Source organism: Lonchura striata, chromosome 19 (genome assembly GCF_046129695.1).
Source record: "Lonchura striata isolate bLonStr1 chromosome 19, bLonStr1.mat, whole genome shotgun sequence".
Lineage (NCBI taxonomy): Eukaryota > Metazoa > Chordata > Aves > Passeriformes > Estrildidae > Lonchura > Lonchura striata.
Genome location: NC_134621.1, coordinates 11,660,317 through 11,675,107, shown reverse-complemented (window position 1 = coordinate 11,675,107; position 14,791 = coordinate 11,660,317). Strand labels below are relative to the sequence as shown.

General features: G+C 59.7%; 1 protein-coding gene across 15 annotated transcripts in view; it reads right to left on the bottom strand.

Moving 5' to 3' along the window:
* The window catches only part of RBFOX3 (RNA binding fox-1 homolog 3), a 135,956-nt gene that overhangs the window by 59,095 nt on the left and 62,070 nt on the right, over nucleotides 1–14,791 (bottom strand). For 14 of the 15 annotated variants that reach the window (XM_021534133.3, XM_021534125.3, XM_021534130.3 and 11 more), the window contains exon 2: nucleotides 11,569–11,684. The gene's annotated coding sequence lies outside the window, so the exon portion shown is untranslated. Of the gene's footprint in view, nucleotides 1–6,555; nucleotides 6,593–11,568; nucleotides 11,685–14,791 lie in introns of those variants that run through there. The other variant, XM_021534138.3, reaches the window with a different exon arrangement.

The following is a 14,791-nucleotide window of genomic DNA, read 5'->3' as shown; positions in this document are numbered from 1 at the left end:
CATGTGTTTGTCACCACCACTCCAGGCAAGGAAACGGCCCCTCAGGGAGCAAAGATGCCTTAAAACCCACCGGGGAGCATGCCTTCAGGAGGGGGGCAGCAACCAGAGCAGGTGTCCCATAGAGCACCCCAAACCCAGAGGCACCTGGTGCCACCAAAAGACCCCAGCAGTGCCCAGGCTCTGCTCTCCACCCTGCCCCAGTACTCTGCCATGGGGCTGCAGCGTGGAGGTGACCTGGGGCTAGAGCCCAGAGCAGCAGGACAGCAGGATGCCAGGGCAGACCCCTCAGCAGAGAGCCCTGCACCTGAGGAACGGCCCAGCGCTGGCCCTGTGGCTCCGCTGTCCACAAACACAGACGTCAAGGCAAACCAACCCCAGCAGCCCCAGCCCCAGTGCTGGGAGAGGGGCCACACCAGCACACCCCCAAGGAATACTCACGGGCTGCCTGGCTCCTACCGTCAGCACATCCATCCCGTCAGCACAAACTTCCAACCAGGAGAGCAAAGGAGGGAAGGTCGTGGTGAAACCCGTGAAATCCCCCCAGCTCCACCTGGCAGCAGTTTCCCTCCCTGCCAGCATGGAGGGCCAGGGAGCAGCCCGGGGAGCCCCAACTCCATGTGCTCCCTGTCAGACGAAGTATGGCTCCAGCCACAACTGCATTCCTATTTAATTCTCAGCAATTACACTCACATGCTGCAAGACAAATACATTTTAGAAGCCCTCAGTTAAACGTGGATAATTACGGCTGCCTGCACCAGGGGACAGCCCTGCCCAGGCTCAGGAGGAAGAATCACATCCTGATTCCACTAAGGCTGTAAATTAGCAAGGTGCATCCCAATGGCAGCAGAGTAATTACCAGCTCCCACATCCCCCCTTCCTGTGGGCTGCTGCTCCCCTGCTCCCCCACTCCCACCATCCTCCCACGCAGCACGGGTGTTCCCAGGCATATGCTGCTGTTAATGGGGCTTCTGTCACTTCAGCTGCTGGCAGAGATTATTTTATCTCGGGAACCCTCTCCCAGTGCCAGAGCTCAGGCTTTCAGCTCTAAATCTTCCACAGGGGAATTCATGGGTGCGGGGGAGCACAGGATGGAAGCATCAACTTTGTGATTGTGCTTTGTGCCACTAAGGCAGTAGCACAGAGAGGGGGGACCCAGCAGGACTACCCCTGGCAGAGTCCCAGGAATGCACCCAGGTCCAGCAGGCACAGAACAGCATGGGGAGTGAGGGAGAAAGGGGGAACACAACACCTGGGTACGGGCAGGGACACAGTGACAAGTGAGTGTGCAAACCCAGATTTACCCAGCACAGCACTGGACATCTCCACCTGCACCATGTTCCTCTGGCAGCCCACACCCAGCCCTGCTGTGGAGCCAGGGGATGGAGCAGGGGCTGTTCCTGCACACCGGGCAGGCAGCACCAGCAGCTCCTCTTCCCGCTCCGGCCCCAGAGCACTGGGGGCTCTGCGGGGCACTGCCATCGTGTGCCAGAGCACCACCGACCCTCCCGGTGCCCGGGCACTGTACTCACACCCTGAGGAGAGGGGGCACCGCTCCATGGCTGGCATGGCGGGCATGAGCAGACGGAGGCTCAGCACGGCTCCTGCCAGGGAAAGCTCGTGCACTTTACCACTGCTGAGCAGCTTCTGTGTTCCTGAAATATCCTCTTCCCCTGGGCAACTTCATATGTGAGTCTTGGGACTTGTCAGAGCATTCAACTGACATCTAGGTCATGGTAAGGAATAGCTCAACGCCTCCAGGAAAAAGGGTTTTCCTTTCACATCCCAGCACCTCCTCCACCAGCTCAGTACTCAGCCCAGGAGCGAGCACTTAACAGGGGTGACCACTTCTAGCTGAGAATGAAGGAGGCTGTGGGGGTGGAAAAGGGATTAAAACCATTTCTGAGGCATGGTCTGGAGATTAGCTGCCTTTTCTTAAGTTCTCTTGGCTCTTCGTGGTCCCTGGAGCAGCACCTCTGCAGGAAAAGGCAGTGGCAGGATTTAAGGCCCAGGGAGCCTGGCTGGACATGGGCCAGGGCCAGCAAACAGAGTCTCATCATGTTTAGCCTGGCAGATGCTATGCCCAAGAACCACGGGTGATCCATCCTGACCACCAACACCATCACCTTGGTGGCAAACAGCCCCCGGCCTTGCTGGGCTGATGCCAGCCCTGCCTGCAGCCCCTGGGTGCTCCTCAGCAGGGTCCTGCTCTGGGAGTCCGTGCCTCAGCCCTGTGCTCTCCCCACCTGCCCCAGCCCCAGCTCACTCCCCCCGCTGGCTCTGCCACAGGGCGGGGGATCACAGGGCACAGCAGCACCAGCATGGAGAAATGGTCAAATGTGGGATGCTGCAGGACAGAGGGGTCAGAGCTGAGGGACAGGGATGGGCAGGACAGAGGGCTGGCCCTGGGGAAAGCTCAGCCCATGGAGCGCCTGTCCCTGTCCCCGGTGTGTCATGGTGATGGAGTGCCGGATGCAGGCACCGTAATGGTTTCATCAACTTAGCTACTTTTTATGAGAAATTTGTTCCAATCCCTTCCCTCTCCCCGGCTGCTGTCACCTTAACAGATGTCAGACCTGAAAGAATAATAATCCTGGCAGGAACCCTTGAACCAGAGCGAGCGGCGTCCCAGGGAGGAGGCAAGAGCACGGAGAAAATTCATTTTGCAGCAGCTCAGGAGCATTGGAGCTGCCCCAGCCTGACACTGCCTGGGCTGGGAGATTGGCTTGTGCCCTCCTCTTCCTCCCTGGGGGAAACCTGCCCTGTGCAGATGTGCTGCTGTGCTGGTGAAACAGCTCTGGGGAGGAACCCCTCAGCCCCACTCCGAGCATCCTGCTGGCTCCATCTGGACTCTATCTGACCCCCCACCTAGAGAGCACCTGAAATCCACCTCCTCTCCCCAGCGCAATTCCCACTCCTGTTCCTGTCCCTCACAGTGCTGTAAAAAGCTCCGTCAAGGGAACCAGCATAGGCAGAGCCAGTGCCAGCAGAATGGGCACACACGTGTGGGCAGATCTTACCATGCCCCACATCCTGCTACTGGACTGCCCCGGACACTGCCCGGCAGGGCTTGGCACAGCCAGCCTGTGCAGAGATCCATCACACCCTCGGCCCCTGCAGCCTCCTGCTCTGGGAGCTCACCTCATCCCCAGCCAGTGCCAGGGGACAGCACAGGCAGAGGACAGAGGCACGGTGACACCATCACTGCCAGCGCCGGGGCAGCACGGTGCCTCCTGCAGCTCTGCAGGCTCCAGGGACACCAGGAATGCCCCGGCTGAGCCCCCGGCACCGGCGGCAGCTGGAGCAGGCGGAGGCAGCAGGATGGGCAGCAGAAACACCGGGGCGGCTTCCCCGGCACGCAGCAAAGCCCCGGGCACTGATCTGGGGATTCCCAAGGCTGCAAGTGCCAGACCTGCCCTCGTGCTGCTTTCTCCTGCGAGGAGCTGCTGCTCTGTGATGAGTCATTGCTGGAAGACGAATTCTATTTAAAGGATGTTATTCGTAGAAATCGAGTTTTAATAACGGGGCATCAAACAAGCAGAAAATACCCAACTTCCAAGCAGAGAGACATTTCCCTATGTTAATTTATACAGCACAACCACCGCTCGGAGGAATAAAACCACGGAGTGAGCTCCTCTCTGACACAGCAGCGAGGGAGCCCTGTCCTGAGCATTCCCCGGGCATGGAGAGCAGGGATGGGGCCAGGCAGGCCGGGCACGGGCACCGCTGCTGGCACGGCTGTGGCACAGGCCTGGGCTCCGGCTGCCGCCGCGCTCCCAGGAGCCTTCGGGCTCTGTTTCGCTGCCAGTGGGAGGGCGGGAGGAGACAGCGCGGAGCTCGCTTTAAAAATAGATCAAACCCTCTGCTACGGAGCCATTTTATTAGAGCAGCACAAGCTGCCGGGCTGATGACACCTCTGCAAGCACCCAGGGAAGTTCTCTCAGATGAATTGGAAAAGCGAGGGGAAGAAACAAAGATGAAGCAGACTTGTTTTCCAACAGAATAAAGGAAATTGTTGGGGAGAAGCTTGTCTGCACTCGAACCCCTGACCTCATCTCCAGCCCAAATCCCTGTCCCCAGCCCACATTTCCCCACAAACACCTCCCAGGCATCACCAGGTGCCTTGGTGCCAGCACTGCAGCAAGGGCTGAACCTCTCACCTGAGCACGAGATTTTGGCTCATCCCAAATCTGCTCCTCTGCCCAATGTGGTGACTCCCGTGCCCCCACCAGGTCATGTACCAGGGACAGCATGTCCTCCACCCCAGAAACCCCCCAGAACTGGCCCAAGACATCACATCAAGCTGCACTGGGCCACTGTGCTGGAAAGCACAGCAGAGAGATGAGAGAGTCAGGGCAGGGAAAGACCCCCAAGCCCCCATCATGCAGAACAGGAGCTCAGTGAAAACCAGGGTGGAAATACACGATAAACAGGTAAGATCTAACATACCAAATGATCTGTATCTAAGATCTGCCTGTACCTAAAGCAGCTCATGCCACAATAAGTTGGGAATGTGAGTGGCTGGGCCAGCAGCAGCATCCCAGTGAGATGTGGGGCAGGAGGAGTGGGTCAGCCCAGAGGGGTCTGACAGGCCCTGGGACTGAGCAGCACAAAGTCCAAAGCACCGAACATGGAAGCATCTGCTGCAACCTGGGAGCCACATGGAGACACATCTCAGTGCGTTACTCAGCCACGGGCTGACTCTGAGTCACCGGCTCCAGCATCTGGGAGGAGAGCAAGTGTGAGCGTGCGAGTGTGAGCGTGTGAGTGTGAGTGTGCTCCCGGGTTGCCTGGTGCTGGAAGCTCTGGGGGTGCTGGATCCATGGTGTGGGATGACCCTGTCTGGGAGGGTCAGGCTGGGGGAACAGGAGGGCTGCCAGGGGATGGAGAGCTGCTCCAGGAGCACATAGAAGGAACAGGACAGAGGAGCTGGTCTGAGCCAAAACAAAGCTTCTCTATAAATACATAGGCAATGGGCACTGGGAGGAGCTGGTCATGCGAAAGGACAAGGTTGGCACAAGAAAAATGGGTGTAAAAGGCAGCAGATAAAGGGAGGCAGGAGGAAATGAAGAGGGACAGGCACTGTGAGCAAAGCAGCTATGGTGGGACTGCCTGGACATTGTGACTGAGCTCAGGGCTCTGGGTCTTTTTCTATGACACACCTTTAAACACCTTCAAACAACACTGATGTTTCACTGCTTCCATCCCAGAGCTGACAAGAGATGCCCACAGCAGAGCAGCCCTTGTCCCCACAAGCACTGACCACCCACTATGGAGAGCCAGCAGAGGATGGGGTGGGACAAACACCCACTGGCCACTCCACCAGACCCCTTCCCACTGGAAAGCAGCCCCTGCAAAATTGCTGCCTGTGCTGTCCAGACTGTTTTGCTAACTGTGCAGCAATCCAGGCTGCTGTTCAGATGGAAAGTCTCCATCCCATAATAAACAGTGTACTATTTATAAACCTGAAACCGTCTTTATTATTATTATTTTCCCCCAGAAAAAAAAAACCATAATAACTCCCCCCCCCTGCACACTGCTGTTAAACACACCCCAGCACGGCCCCGCAGGTCCGCAGCGCTGGTGCCGCTTCCCCAGGCAGTGCCCAGCAGAACAGATGGCAGTGTGGGCGTTAGGTACCAGCCTCCTGGCAATCCGAACATCTGTTACCGTTAGAAAATGCTAATTGCCATCAATCAGGACAGCACCTACCCACATTTACATGCAAGCACAAAAAAATTACGTCTAAATTTCTCCGAGTACAACACTTGCTGCATGTTAAGTAACCGGAGCTGCTCAGATGCTGCGCGGCAGCCTGGCACCGGTGCGGTGGGTGATGCACCGCAGCTGAGCACCGGCAGCGCCCGCGGCACACGGGGCAGAGCCCCGGGGCTCATCCCAGCCCGCCCCATCCCCGCACAGAGCTCCCCGCCCGCAGCCGCACCCCCGTAGTGCCCGGGACCCCTCGGACAGCCCCCGGCGCCCCGGGCGCTGCAGGGCACCCGCGTCCTGCTCCTGTGCACAGCGCTCACCCGACACGACAGACACAGTGCGAGCCCTTCGCCCCCCGCTCGTTCCCTCCAGTGACCCCACTACAGTTTGGGGTCCCGCTGAGCTCGGCAGCCACGAGAGCCGCACCCGCTCCTGGCTCGCCTCGCCCTGCCCTCTGCACATCCTGGCTCGGAGGAGCCCGGCCGGATCCCGCCAGCCGCAGGGCAGGGACCAGCATCCTGCCCCACGGGACACTGCCACGCACTGCCTGAAGCCATCTGTGGGCACTGCCCGGCCCCGGCTGCCCCACGGGACACTGCCACGCACTGCCTGAAGCCATCTGTGGGCACTGCCCGGCCCCGGCTGCCCCTCACAGTCCATGCACCTTCTCCATCCCCGGGGAGCAAAACAGGCGGGAGCACAGGCAGCTGCACCGCGGGTCACCAGAGACCACATCGCGGGCCTCAAAGCGACACGGCCGCTCCCGTTTGGAAGAAGCAAAGGCACAAATCTCGGACAGAGAACTCGGACACAAAGTTCAGTCGGGGAAGAACGAAAACAAGAAACCTGCTGCACGGTGATCCCCAAGTCACAGCCCCCTCCGCAGCGGTCCCGCGGGATGCTCCGACAGCCGGAGCTGGCGAGCGGCCCCGCTCCTCACCCCGCGGCTGCCGGGCCCCCGCCTCCCTCGCAGCCGGGAGCTGCGCCGGAATGCAAATGATGCTCCAGGCGAGTGCCAAGAGCTCCTTGTTCCTTCCCCAATTTAGGACACCTCTCGGTGCTGCAGCCCGCACGGAGTTCGTAGGAGGCTGCAAGGGTGCCAGAGGAGCTGAGCCTGCCCAGGGTGACTCTTCGACAGCAAAGCTGCACCTTGCAGTGCAATTTTCCCTTCCCTTGGAACTGTTCCCTCAGGACCACAGCCCTGGATCACAGCTCTGAAAGAAGCTCCACATGGCAGAAGCCCTTCTACCTGCTGCCCTCCTGGGCACAACACGGACTCCCCGGTGTATCCCCACACACCAGAGCTGTGGCCCCACCGTGCCAGCTGCAGGCACTGCTGCCTCAGCTCCTGGAGCAGACTCAGGGAGCCCGGAGGAGCGATCCTGCTGCCGAGGTGAAGAGCCAGGGATGTGGGCTGGAGGAGAGGCTGGAGCGCAGCACAGCCTCACTTCCCACAGCCACGGGGAGCGGGGATGGCAGGGCACATTGAATTTCCCCGCAGCCCTCACGTTAGGGCTGTCGGGCTCTGGCTCCATCCCCTGGTTCACCCCACACCCGTCCCAGGCCTGGCTCCCTGACAGGCTCCCGCCGGCGTGAGCAGGTTGTGGCACCGCTGCCGCTTCCCGCGGCTCCCACCGTTACTCAGCAGCCGAGGGAACAGCTCAGAGCTACAAGGTCACTCAAAAACACCATCTGTCCACACACTGCTCCTCGCCCTGGGGAGAGCAGCAGAGAAATTATTTCAATGCACTGAAGGCCACTGTGCCCCACTCCACTGCCCTGCTGCACACCAGCATCTCACAGTGCTCATTCAGCCTCGGTTCAGCGAGGGGGGACCAGAGCATCGATGTCCACTGATGCCCCCCACACCCTTCACACCACGAGGGCACCTGGGGGCTCCAGGAGTTGACAGGGAACCTTCCCAGAGTGCTCATGGCAGGGTGAGATGTTTGGTGCTGGGGAGAGACTGCCTGTGCTGGCCAGAGCCACCTCCACCTCCGTGACCGCTGGCTGGTGGCCTCACCAGTACCATGGAGTGGGGGGCAATGGTGGGAGTGTAGCCCACTTTGCATGAGGGGAAAAAGTCACAGGAGCACCCCAATATCGGCAGGAACTGCAGCCCCAGGTCCCTACCCCCTGCACTGCCCAGGGACTATTTCTGGGGAGCTGAAGTCACTTGCATTTGGGCTCTAAAGTCACATTTGTCTCTGCTTGTGCTAATTCTCCCACACCCAGAAGTGTCACAACACGGCGCTGTCTCTGTCCCGGCAGTTGTCCCCCACATGCCACATCCCAGATGCTCCTGTGCTGCTGCTCACAGCCAGGTGCTTCCCCAGCCCCAGGCTCTCGCCAGGATGGCGTGGGGCTGCTAGCACCGGCTGGGTGCACGGGGGCACTGACTCACACCCAGCTGCAGCAGTAAATAAATATTTGCTTTGAGCAAACCCTATCCCAGGAAGCGCACCAAGCTGTGCCCCTCATCCACGGGCATCTTAGCAGCTACTTCCTCCATCCACCAGCCCCTGCTGTGGCTCCATCCTAGATCTGCGTGGCCCCAGCTGCCGTGCTGAAGAAGAGGGGGGCACTGCCCCCAGGGCTGCCCAGCAGGAGCCCCCTGCATCCCAATGGCCCTGGCACCCTGCGCCACGCTGGCCACATGGCCCCGCAGTGAGTCCCACTGTGTGCATGATCCCTTCCATATGGGAGCAGCCAGCGGAGCTGCCAGCTCCCAGCTCCAGCGCTCGCTGCTACATCTGGAAACTCTTCTCACCCTTAATTGTTTCTAATGCCTTAACACACGGAGTGACTAATAAGACACTAATTGGGCGGCGTTAGCAGGGAGCGGAGCCGGAGCGCTGGCAGTGCCCTCCGCGCCAAGCTGCCGGCTCCCAGCGCTGCGCTGCTGTGTGCTGCCATCACCACAGATCCCTCTGGACTCCGGCGCCTTTCCCTGCTCAGCCTCTCCCAGCGTGCTGCAAAACCCGCCCCAGCAGTGGGGAGAGCCAAGAGAAGCCAATTTCAGCTCTACCGAATGGTCCCTGTGCTCCAGGAGCCAGGGCAGGGAGGGCACAAGGTACACCCCAGCAGGGACGTCCCACACACTGCCAGCCCTCAAGCAGAAAGGCACCGGGAGACCCCAAGAGCTCCCCTCTGACTCCCCACCAGCACGGTGCCTCTGGGCACGTACTGGCAGCACTGGGATGGGCTCGTGCTTGGCATTGCCCACGCTGAGCCAGGGCGAGAAGACAAGTGATGAATGGTCACGGGAATGCACCTGCTCCGGGTGATTTATGGCTGGTGGGGAGCCAGGCCAGAGGACAGCTGCATTTGGGACCCTCCCCGTGCCCCAAAGAGCTGTGGGGTGATGCCCCCACCTCATTTCTGGGGCTGCCCTGTCTCCCTGGGAGCTCCCATGGGACTGCCAGCCCTGCCTGCACATCTGCTGGCAGCACTGTGCTCGCCAGAGCTGCTCAACAGCAGGAAAGAGGCACAAATCTTGTTACACACTGGCTAAGCCTCCCTGGGCATGTTTTCTATAAATCTCCTGGAATTTATTATATGATAACTAGCCTGGAAAAGCTAAATTAAATCCACAGCCAAGAAACTGACTTTCAAGTGTGACCTAATTTAGTTGCTGGAAAGGGAGGGAGGGAGGGAGCGGGGATCCCGGTGCCAGTCGTTCCCGGGCTGACCTCCCGGTGCAGCCACACACCCCCCGTCCTCCTCTTCGCCGTGACTCTGGGGACGGAGCTGCGCAGCCTTTCATGTCTGAGCGGATCTCACACTCCCACTCGCCGGAACAAAAGCGCCTCAAGGGCTCCCCTGTCAGATGTTTTCCATTGCTCATCTCCAAGTCTTCCTTGAAGGAGCACTCTCCTCCCGGGGGTGCTCCAGCAGGCTTGGGGATGATGGGGAGAGTCGCTGCAGGGGCTCTGCACTGGCTCCAGGCTGCTCCCCACCAGCCCAGTGAGCCCCAAGCTCGGCACCAGCACCCACACGTCCCACGGCTGGCAGCCCTGAGCCTCACGCAGGGCCCAGCCAGGCTCCAGGAGAGGAGGAGGAAAGCAGCGGGGAGAAAAGCTGGATAGGGAAGAGGCTTGGTGGCCTGAGCTCCAGTGAGCCCACTTCTGCCCTGGTGACCAGAGCGTGTGCTGGCAGCAATAGCTGCACTGGCCTTGCAGACAATTCACAGCCCTCCCAATGCAGGGGCACGACGTGCATTATGGCTGGGGTGACAACCTGTCTGCCTTCCCCTGAAAAGCAGCACAGTCCCAGCCCCAGAGCCAGACATCCCCCAGCGATGCACAGGGTCCTGGGAGAAACTCCCAGCGCTCCCACTTTGGCCAGGACGCTCACAACAGCTGGCTCCACAGGGGCTGGGCAGGACCTCGCACCCCTTCACCTCAAAGCTGCCCACCCGTGGGGCTGCTGGCTCAAGGCAGAGCGGGCGCAGGAGGCAGGAGCAGGGCGCGGGCAGGGCCCGTGGCGAGGGCGACGTGGGCACAGCGGGACCACGGTGCTCCGGCAGACCCGGGGGTGGCTCGGGGCTGGCACGCGGACGCGTGCTGTTGTTCTGGAACGGAGTGCACTGGCAGAGCGGCATGTGGGAAGCTTGCATAATAGTGCCAGCCCACACTACGCCTGCTCCTTCCCAGCATGATCAGCCCCTTGCTTTCATGAGCAATAACATCCACCCAAAGTTTTCTGAAGACAAAAAAAAGACCTTCAAGGTGATGCACAGAGCTCAGCTGCCTTTCCTGCCTCTGAACTGATTAATGCAGCTGGGGAATCCATCTGCATGGCCACTCTAATCCCATAGACCCTATACCCCAGCAAGGGACAAGAAGCCTCAAGCTCCCATTTTGTGATGCCTGAGCAGGCACCTGGGGCTGGGGCAGAGCAGAAGGAGCCAGTGTGCACTGGGCAGTGCCGCGAGGGGGGCACACACAGCCCCCACACTGGGAGCCCTGCTGGTGCTGCACGGCCCCAGGGCACTCCTCCTGCCCAGGCTCTCCCCTTGGCTACTGCCAGCTGGAAGAAGAACAGTCCCACCTCTGGGGGTCCCCCTGGCACAGTGGTTGGTGCAGAGGGCACTGGAAGACAAATTCTCTTGCAGAACAGCCCCAAGCAGAGCCCAGTCCCTGCTCACCATGGCTGCCACAGCATGGCCATGACTCTCTGAGCACCTGCTGAATCTGTGGGTGCTTGCAGTGCTAGGAACAAACAGGGGAAAACCTCATCTGGAGGAGAGAGTCCCACTGCCTGCGAGAGTTTTAAATTTTAATTCCTCCTCAAGCTGGTGTGAGCTCCCAGTGCAGACTGGTGTCAGCACGAGAGATTCCAGTCCCTGTAACGTGAACTGACGGTGATGGGTTCAGCCCAGACCACACGGAGCTGCACGCAGCCCTAAGGGGAGTTTGCAGCATGGTTGGCATCAGGAGCGGGGTCTTGGCGGGTCCAGCCGGGCTGCGACGTGCAGGGCTGTGTATGCATCATGGGCACGCACCCCTTCCCCTGCAGGGGCACCACCAAGGTGCCGCATGCTCCGGGACCTCCACACTCCTGCAGCGAGCAGGAGGGAGACAGCTGGGACTGATCAATGCATCCCAGACACCCCCCATGCCATATCCACGAGGATAGAGCAGGCGTGGCTTGTCCCAGCGACGTTCTCCTTTGCCAGGTCAGCACACAAGAGTCAGGACACACAGGATCTGTACCCAGGGCTGCTGCTAAGTCCCTGGTGGGCTGATTGTGAGCTGCTGCCCCAGGCACAGCCATGGGAAGCAGCATCTTCATCCTCAATCAAAGAATTATCTCCATGCCCTTCCCTACTGGGACTGCTGGGTGGAAACAACATACCTGAAGACCAAGAGCAGGTGCCTCAGGTGTGGTGGCAGGTGGGAACTCACACTCGTGTTCACCCCTCCAAGCTGTCAGGAAGAGCCGTCAGGGTCTCAGAGCAGCAGTTTCTCAGCCTGAAAGAGAGAGGGAGAGGCTCCAGTCCCGTCCCTGTGTAGGCACCGCCGCTAATAACGGAGGAGGACGTGGCGGAGCTCGGCGCTCAGAACGCCACGGCTCCAGGGACTCGCACGCGCTTGGCCCACTCCTTCAGCAGCACAATTATCTCATGGCTGGGAGCGGCTCTGCCATGTGCAGGGGCAGGACCCTGCCCAGTGGCAAAGCCCCTGAGGAGAGGGGAGTGTGCTCGGCCCAGGGAACAGGTGATGCTTCTACCCCTCTCAGCCCCTAAATTATCAGGCTAGCCCAGAGATATGAGGCTCTTACCCCGATGTGGTTGTCTTGCTTCTTTATTCATTGAGGTCCGGGGGAGAGGGGGAAAGAGGGTGAACAGGAAGGGTCATCGCCTTATCTAGGCTCTGGACAGGGAGGGCTTCTGGGCTCCCCGCCAACCCCGTCAGGGCAGGAAGGAGGGGACCAGGCTTGTCTGATCAGAGTCACAGGGTCCCGGGAAATGGGGGAAAGCATGGCTCGAGTGCACTGTAACAAACAGGGTTCAGCTGCACGGGGCATGCAGCAAGTCCCAGCTTTCGGTCCCCAGTGGGACATGTCTAAGTCTGTGCACTGACACAAAATGCTGAAGCTGGTCCTACCTCGCTGAGAGCATCAGCCCTGGCCTCTGATGAGTGCATGGGATGGAGACAAGGAGAGGCAAAGACTTCTTCCTAAAGGAATAAAGTCCCCAGCCCACCTGTTCCCCCAAAGGCTTTCTGGAGGCCACCGGCAGCTCCACGTTTCATTTCCCCCGACACAGGCTGAACAGAAGATAATTTAACAGCTTGTCCCCCATTGTAATGGGACTTCTTCCCTGTTCCCCCGGGCAGCCCATCCATCACAGCACAGAGCAGTGACATCCCCCTGGCACCTCGGCCCTCAGCCCTCCCTTGTGCCATGAGTTATGACACCTGCACCGTGCTGTGGGATGGGCTCAAAGCACCAGCTCCACTCCAGGAGGTGAGATTTATCCCCTCGGCGGAACAGGGGCAGAAGCCAGGAGATAAGTCACAGCTGAGCTGCAGGAGTGGCGCTCAAGGTCCTCCAAGGTTGGCTCATTAAAAACCCAGGAGAAGAGGAAGACAAGACCTGCCTGCTGCTGTGGCTGCGAATCCCCTCCTGACGCTGAACCAGCCACAGCCAAGAGGGAGGTGGGAACAGAGCTGGGCCCCCCAGGCTGACTCTGCAGCAATCCCTGGGGCAGGCTGCTGGCCAGGGCTTTGTGAAGCCACTAGTGTCTCCCAGACACCATCCCAGCACATTCCTATAGCCCCAGCAGACAGGGATGGGCTTCCCAGCAGTGCAAAGCCAGTAAAAATCCAAGAGGCAGCTTACAGAGGTGCTTGGATGCTGGCCCCAGCAGCAGACCGGAGGCACCCACTCTGGAACTGGCATCTACAGTCACCCAGCACACCAAGCATGCTGCTGGAAGTGAGCACCGTCCCTGCAATGGGCACCATCACTGATCTGGAGACAGACCACAGAGAACCCACAGAGATACAGTGAACATCGCAGGCACTCCCCAGACTTGCTGGAATTCCCTTCCTGCTTCATTAGTCCTGCTCATTAGGTTCTGCTGATCAGCAGGCATAGCTAGAGCTTGGCAGCATCATTCCCCAGCCCTTCCATCCCAGCCTCTTTAATGTTGGTCTGTCACAGCCGGTCCCCTAAACCCCCTTGGTGTCCCCTAAACATCCCTTGGCTGTCCCCTTGCACAGGCTCTGCCACCAGTCCCTGTTCCCTCCCTGCTGTGCTTTGTGAGTGACCAGGATCCACGGTGGAGCTGAGGGCTCAAAAGGGACTCACACTGCAGGGTTTGCCCCACACTAAACCCCTCCAATCATGTGCAGCAAGTGCAGGATAAGACAAACACTGGGAAAACCCAATAGCATCACTGAAACTAACTGAACACAGCAGGATTTTTTCAGCACCTTCTATTTTCAAAAGCAAACCCGTATGAGTGCAGGACAGGGGCTGGCATGTTCTCCACTGGAACGGATGCTGGGCAGCATCCCTCAGCATTAGCAGCATCTCTGCAGCACCTGCCACTGGGAAAGTGTTCCTTCCCCAGGAGGGACGGGAAAGTGAATTGCAGATCCCTACGGGGCATCTCCCCCAGGAGCCACCGGGCTTCTACTGCACACTAAACCACAGCGATTAGATCAACAAGCCAACCCCTGCAAGGCTGAGAGATTTTATCAAAGCCAGCAGCACCTCAGGGAGGAGATGGGAAGATGATGCAGCTGCCCACAGCATCTGCAATCCCCGGGCCAGCCTGGCGGCTGCTGCAGGAGACAGGACCAAGGCTGGACCGCTCATTTTCAGGAGGCTGAGCCTCTCCCGCTGCCTCCATGCTCCCAGGACGCTGGTCCTGGCCCCGGCCCGATGCCTCCTGTCAGATCCCACCGTGGCAGTGGGGTGCCACAGAAATGCCCCTCTGCAGGCAGGGCTGGGGGGCAGCAGGAGCTTGGGAGGCAGCTGCCCACAGTGCCCTGGATTGCAGAGGAGTGGGGAGAGGAATTTTCTTTCAGCAACAAACTCGCTGAAGCAGCACTCGGCACCTGCGCAGCCCCAGATACAGCTCCTGCTCCAGCCCAACCTGGAGCTATTTCCCACTTATCTGCGCCACAGCTGATATCTGTGCAGCAGAACACGGCGCTCGGTAATAGGATTTTGATGCTAAACAGAAGATGTTTTTTTCCCCGGGTCTCACTTACGTCACACCTGGAGGTATCCACGGCCATGGAGGTGACACTGAGGAAGGCTAAAGAGTTTCAACTCCTGCGCTGAGTGAGCAGCTTCTCCTTCAGCTGCTAAACAGCAGAATTACAGTGATCTAGCATTGCCTGCTCTTGTCGTGCCCCCACCCCAACACAGCCCTGGGGAGGGGAGGGAGGAGAGCACACCCCCACTGCCCCCACGGCTGGACGGAGCCCGCTCCTCACGCAGCTCCCGTGGGAGTGACCAGAGCCCCTTGCTGCTGGGGCTGAGCTGGGGGCTGGGGAAGCCTGCATCCCATGGGCACCATCTGCTCCCTGTGCTCCTCGGGCCCCAGGGGTGTGCTGGGGGA